Here is a 6,872-nt window from a genome sequence, read left to right as displayed (position 1 = left end):
GCATGCTTTGTTATTATCCGTAAAAAGCTAGCGGAGAGGGAGAAAAATTAGCTTCTACGACAACACAAAACGCATTTGAGTTTGTAATACACAAAACACTGCGATAAGACATCAATCTGTACGGACTGAAAATCATGAACAATCATATTACAGTATCTGTAAAGTATTAGCCCACATTTCATGTTTTGCTTGTACACAGCCAGACAGACAACGCAAATACTGTAGTTGTAATGAAACGCATGATGGCTGTGTGTATCATTATCAATATTAAAGTATGATTTTGTTTCCGGTTTGTTTGGGTAAGCACTCCATTTATGTCGAAATAGCAAGGCTTCAAGTTCCATATTTTGCATCTTAGAGTCACCCTCACCTCACTCACTTAGCTTTCGTCTACTCCAACGCCTCACCCTTCCTTTGTGCTGGCTTCTTGAAGCAGTAGTCATCCTCTGTATGTTCAGCTTCAAAAAGATAAGGTTGTGAATCCTCACTCGTCCAAAAAATGTCGTCTTTGTTCTTTGCTACTGTGTCTGCCATGATTAGAACACATACACTTTTGTTTCAGGAAGTAGGGAAACCCGTTAATTGCTGGAAGTTGGACACAGAGGCACTGATCGTACAGGGAACGGACCGCCACAATAAGACAGTCCGATACCCCATACTCTCTGAGCACTCCCCACAGGCCTTCTCCAAGTCCACAAAGCACATGTAGACTGGTTGGGCAAACTGTCATGCACCCTCAAGAACCCTGCCGAGTTCTTGTGGGTGCACAGAGGGTCCACAGTTCCACGACCAGGACGAAAACCACACTGTTCCTCCTGAATCCGTTGTGGTAAAGAAGGAGCTGAAAACCACACTGTTCCTCCTGAATCCGAGGTTCGACTATCCGGCATAGCCTCCTCTCCAGTACACCTGAATAAACCTTACCGGGAAGGCTGAGGAGTGTGATCCCACGATAGTTGGAACACGCCCTCCGGTCCCCCCTCTTAAAGAGAGGAACCACCACCCCGGTCTGCCAATCCAGAGGTACCGCCCCCGATGTCCACGCGATCAGTGCCAGAGCTTGTTCCGCATTGCCGGCAGTAAGTCGAACACGTTTCCAGTGAGGGTTGGACTCCGCCAAGGCTGTCCTTTGTCACCGATTCTGTTCATAACTTTTATGGACAGAATTTGTAGGCGCAGTAAAGGCGTTGAGGGGTTCCGGTTTGGTGACCGCAGGATTAGGTCTCTGCTTTTTGCAGATGATGTGGTCCTGATGGCTTCATCTGACCGGGCTCTTCAGCTCTCACTGGATCGGTTCGCAGCCGAGTGTGAAGCGACCGGAATGAGAATCAGCACCTCCAAGTCCGAGTCCATGGTTCTCGCCCGGAAAAGGGTGGAGTGCCATCTCCGGGTTGGGGAGGAGACCCTGCCCCAAGTGGAGGAGTTCAAGTACCTAGGAGTCTTGTTCACGAGTGGGGGAAGAGTGGATCGTGAGATCGACAGGCGGATCGGTGCGGCGTCTTCAGTAATGCGGACGTTGTACCGATCCGTTGTGGTGAAGAAGGAGCTGAGCCGGAAGGCAAAGCTCTCAATTTACCGGCCGATCTACGTTCCCATCCTCACCTATGGTCATGAGCTTTGGGTCATGACCGAAAGGATAAGATCACGGGTACAAGCGGCCGAAATGAGTTTCCTCCGCCGTGTGGCGGGGCTCTCCCTTAGAGATAGGGTGAGAAGCTCTGCCATCCGGGAGGAACTCAAAGTAAATCCGCTCCTCCTCCACATCGAGAGGAGCCAGATGAGGTGGTTCGGGCATCTGGTCAGGATGCCACCCGAACGCCTCCCTAGGGAGGTGTTTAGGGCACGTCCAACCGGCAGGAGGCCACAGGGAAGACCCAGGACACGTTGGGAAGACTATGTCTCCCGGCTGGCCTGGGAACGCCTCGGGATCCCCCGGGAAGAGCTAGACGAAGTGGCTGGGGAGAGGGAAGTCTGGGCTTCCCTGCTTAGGCTGTTGCCCCCGCGACCCGACCTCGGATAAGCGGAAGATGATGGATGGATGGATGGATGGATGGACGCATAGGCGCCGATCCCGTGCGTGTTTCGGGGCCCGAGCTCCCACATGAGATTGATGGCAACTCTCAATCTTTAAAATTATTTTTGAAAAATCGTTCTTGTTGTTGTTAATTTTGTGGCGAGTTTGGTACATTTTATCAAAAAATAAAGCCACAAATCATATGGGATATTAATTTTCATCTGCAACAATTAATCCATCAGTCAACTCATTGGTGTTAATTTTCAATCCATCCATCCATCCATTTTCTACCGCTTATTCCCTTTCGGGGTCGCGGGGGTGCTGGCGCCTATCTCAGCTACAATCGGGTGGAAGGCAGGGTACACCCTGGACAAGTCGCCACCTCATCGCAGGGCCAACACAGATAGACAGACAACATTCACACTCACATTCACACACTAGGGCCAATTTAGTGTTGCCAATCAACCTATCCCCAGGTGCATGTCTTTGGAAGTGGGAGGAAGCCGGAGTACCCGGAGGGAACCCACGCATTCACGGGGAGAACATGCAAACTCCACACAGAAAGATCCCGAGCCTGGATTTGAACCCAGGACTCCAGGACCTTCGTATTGTGAGGCAGACGGCCACCGTGAAGCCCTAATTTTCAATCTATCAAGATAAAAAAAATCATCCATCCATTTTTCTACCGCTTATTCCCTTTTTGGGGTCGCGGGGGGCGCTGGCGCCTATAAAAAAATCATATCAAAAGCAAAATACAGGATGTTATTTATGTAGTTTGATCATTTTCCTCGACTGATGTACGAACATATTGTGGTTTATTTTGTACTATTTAGCATCATCCACAAAGGTACAAAAAATTGCTATTGCGACATCTAGTGGACACATTTAGAACAGCTGTTTCTTTATTTAAAAAATTTCAGGTACATTTTTATACTTGGCAAACTCCTCCCGGGGTGCCGGATAAAACCTGTTCGCAGGCCTGATTTGACACCCTTGGGCTAGCTGATTGGGATTGAAACCAATGCTATAGTTTTAGCCTGTGACCTTTTTTGGATCAATTGTTGCAGAAGGACCTGCTCTGACTATTCAATCGAAGAACGGTTGATGGATTGATTGATTGAGACTTGTTTTACTAGATTGCACAGTACATGTTCCGTACAATTGACCACTAAATGGTAACACCCGAATAAGTTTTAAAACTTGTTTAAGTCCCACGTTAATTAATTCATGGTAACGCAGGTAGAATGTAACAATAGAGTAAAAAGTTGAAATTGGACGATTTGGTGCATTTGGCAAATAACTAAAATGATGTAGAAGATGGATGGATGGATGGATGGATGTACAAAGCAAACTATAACCTGCTACCCAAGAATGTACAACAATTCTTCTCAACTAATGAGGATAAATATAACCCTAGAGGAAAATCTCATTTCAATCAATCAATCAATCAATGTTTACTTATAAAGCCCTAAATCACTAGTGTCTCAAAGGGCTGCACAAACCACTACGACATCCTCGGTAGGCCCACATAAGGGCAAGGAAAACTCACACCCAGTGGGACGTCGGTGACAATAATGACTATGAGAACCTTGGAGAGGAGGAAAGCAATGGATGTCGAGCGGGTCTAACATGATACTGTGAAAGTTCAATCCATAATGGATCCAACACAGTCGCAAGAGTCCAGTCCAAAGCGGATCCAACACAGCAGCGAGAGTCCCGTTCACAGCGGAGCCAGCAGGAAACCATCCCAAGCGGAGGCGGATCAGCAGCGCAGAGATGTCCCCAGCCGATACACAGGCGAGCAGTACATGGCCACCGGATCGGACCGGACCCCCTCCACAAGGGAGAGTGGGACATAGGAGAAAAAGAAAAGAAGCGGCAGATCAACTAATCTAAAAAGGGAGTCTATTTAAAGGCTAGAGTATACAAATGAGTTTTAAGGTGAGACTTAAATGCTTCTACTAGACTAAAAGACAAATTTAAAACGTGTACATGCTTGTACAACACTTAAAACCTTTAGTATATCAGTATGTGGAATTAAAATTATGGAATGGATTAAGCAAATATATCAAACAAAGTACCAATATGATTCAGTTTAAGAGACGGTTCAAACTACAAGTGTTGACAAAGTACACAGAACAATAATTATGATGAACATCTTACACTCTTTTCTTCCCCTTATTTTTTGAGACAAACATTATTTATGTATTTAATAGTTGTATGCGTACTATGGCATATTATTTATTTATTATTTGCTCACTGTTCTGTTACAGAGAACAAGGAAATTGGATAAAATTGGAGGCGTGTCTTAATGAAATTAAATAATGGATGTCCACTAACTTTTTGCAACTCAACGCCAAGAAAACAGAAATGCTGATTATCGGTCCTGCTAGACACCGACCTCTATTTAATAATGCCACCTTAACATTTGACAACCAAACAATTACACAAGGGGACTCGGTAAAGCATCTGGGTATTATCTTCGACCCAACTCTCTCCTTTGAGTCACACATTAAAAGCGTTACTAAAACGGCTTTCTTTCATCTCCGTAATATCGCTAAAATTCGCTCCATTATGTCCACTAGCGACGCTGAGATCATTATCCATGCGTTTGTTACGTCTCGCCTCGACTACTGTAACGTATTATTTTCGGGTCTCCCCATGTCTAGCATTAAAAGATTACAGTTGGTACAAAATGCGGCTGCTAGACTTTTGACAAGAACAAGAAAGTTAGATCACATTAGGCCTGTACTGTATATACCTTTATATACATATATACATACATATATACCTGTACTGGCTCACCTGCACTGGCTTCCTGTGCACTTAAGATGTGACTTTAAGGTTTTACTACTTACGTATAAAATACTACACGGTCTAGCTCCATCCTATCTTGCCGATTGTATTGTACCATATGTCCCGGCAAGAAATCTGCGTTCAAAGAACTCTGGCTTATTAGTGATTCCCAGAGCCCCAAAAAAATCTGCGGGCTATAGAGCGCTTTATATTCGGACTCCAGTAATCTGGAATGCCCTCCTGGTAACAGTTCGAGATGCCACCTCAGTCCCATCTTAAAACTCATTTCTATACTCTAGCCTTCAAATAGACCCACTTTACGTCCATTGCTGGGGGTTGCCGACATATGCGGTCCTCTCCAAGGTTTCACATAGTCGTTCACATCGACGTCCCACTGGGGTGAGTTTTTCCTTGCCCTTATGTGGGCTCTGTACCGCGGATGTCGTTGTGGCTTGTGCAGCCCTTTGAGACACATGTGATTTAGGGCTATATAAATAAACATTGATTGATTGATTGAGTGATTAATTAAAAATTGCTATGGTATGAAAAGGGGTAGGATTAAATAAGCTCTGCTTCTTCCTACTCCTTTTCGGACGTGCCATAATGAAACAACTGGAATTGTGTGATGCATTACATCGCATCGTATGCATGTTCCAAATAAACTGAACTAACAGAGTACGCAGACCTAATTATCCCACAATGGTGAAACTATATGGTTGCAGTGCAGATAAATAGACAGTCCACAAACAGTAAGGTGAAAACAGACAAGAGGGAAACATTAAAAAACACAAACGACATTAAAAAGGACTCCGGCTTATTAGTGATCCCCAAAGCCCAAAAAAAGTCTGCGGGCCGTAGAGCTTTTTCATTTCGGGCTCCAGTACTCTGGAATGCCCTCCCGGTAACAGTTCGAGATGCCACCTCAGTAGAAGCATTTAAGTCTCACCTTAAAACTCATTTGTATACTCTAGCCTTTAAATAGACTCCCTTTTTAGACCAGTTGATCTGCCGTTTCTCTTCTTTTTCTTCTATGTCCCACTCGGTCCGATCCGGTGGCCATGTACTGCTCGCCTGTGTATCGGCTGGGGACATCTCTGCGCTGCTGATCAGCCTCCGCTTGGGATGGTTTCCTACTGGCTCCGCTGTGAACGGGACTCTCGCTGCTGTGTTGGATCCGCTTTGGACTGGACTCTCGCGGCTGTGTTGGATCCACTATGGATTGATCTTTCACAGTATCATGTTCTCATATGTTCTCATAGTCATCAGTATCATCAGTATCACAGTATCATGTTCTCATAGTCATCATTGTCACCGATGTCCCACTGGGTGTGAGTTTTCCTTGCCCTTATGTGGGCCTACCGAGGATGTCGTAGTGGTTTGTGCAGCCCTTTGAGACACTAGTGATTTAGGGCTATATAAGTAAACATTGATTGATTGATTGATTGAAAAAAACAAAACATTCAAAAAAGGCTCAAAGCTGATGCAACCAGCTGCCACTTCACACCAGGGAAATATCAAAGACCACAGATGCCATAAAGTAGCAGGGAGCTGATGCAACCAGCTGCAACTCCAGCTGCGCTATAACTACAAAGTAAAACACAACAACAGCCAAATGAGCAGTAAATAATACATATAGGGCACATACGATTGCACCATGCATATACAAGCAACAAAACAGCCTCTGTGTTGCTCCACGCCATCGTCTGGGTGCCAGAGACAGGAACAGACCCAACAAAGCAACCAAGGGAGCCGACTCCGTCCGAGACTGCCCACTGGCACTCGGCCAATGCCCGGTCCGAGTGGAGGAGCGAGAGTCTGTCGATGGAGACCGAAGCGTCCGATACATATGCTCAAACACAACGACAGTCACTTTCTCTCCACGTATGCGCACGGACTCTGGTGTGACAGGGAGCCGGCAGCTGCAGAGACATGTTCAAGTCATCAGGTACGCGCAGCCGTCTACTAAATGCGTTTGTTTACATGGACTCCTTAATAACTTTTCATTTACGTAAATGTATTTATATTCAGCCGGTGTGGAAAAGGGTATCTCATAACGTAGTTC

This window comes from Nerophis ophidion, linkage group LG02 (genome assembly GCF_033978795.1).
Source record: "Nerophis ophidion isolate RoL-2023_Sa linkage group LG02, RoL_Noph_v1.0, whole genome shotgun sequence".
Lineage (NCBI taxonomy): Eukaryota > Metazoa > Chordata > Actinopteri > Syngnathiformes > Syngnathidae > Nerophis > Nerophis ophidion.
Note: the sequence above shows the minus strand (reverse complement) of the source record.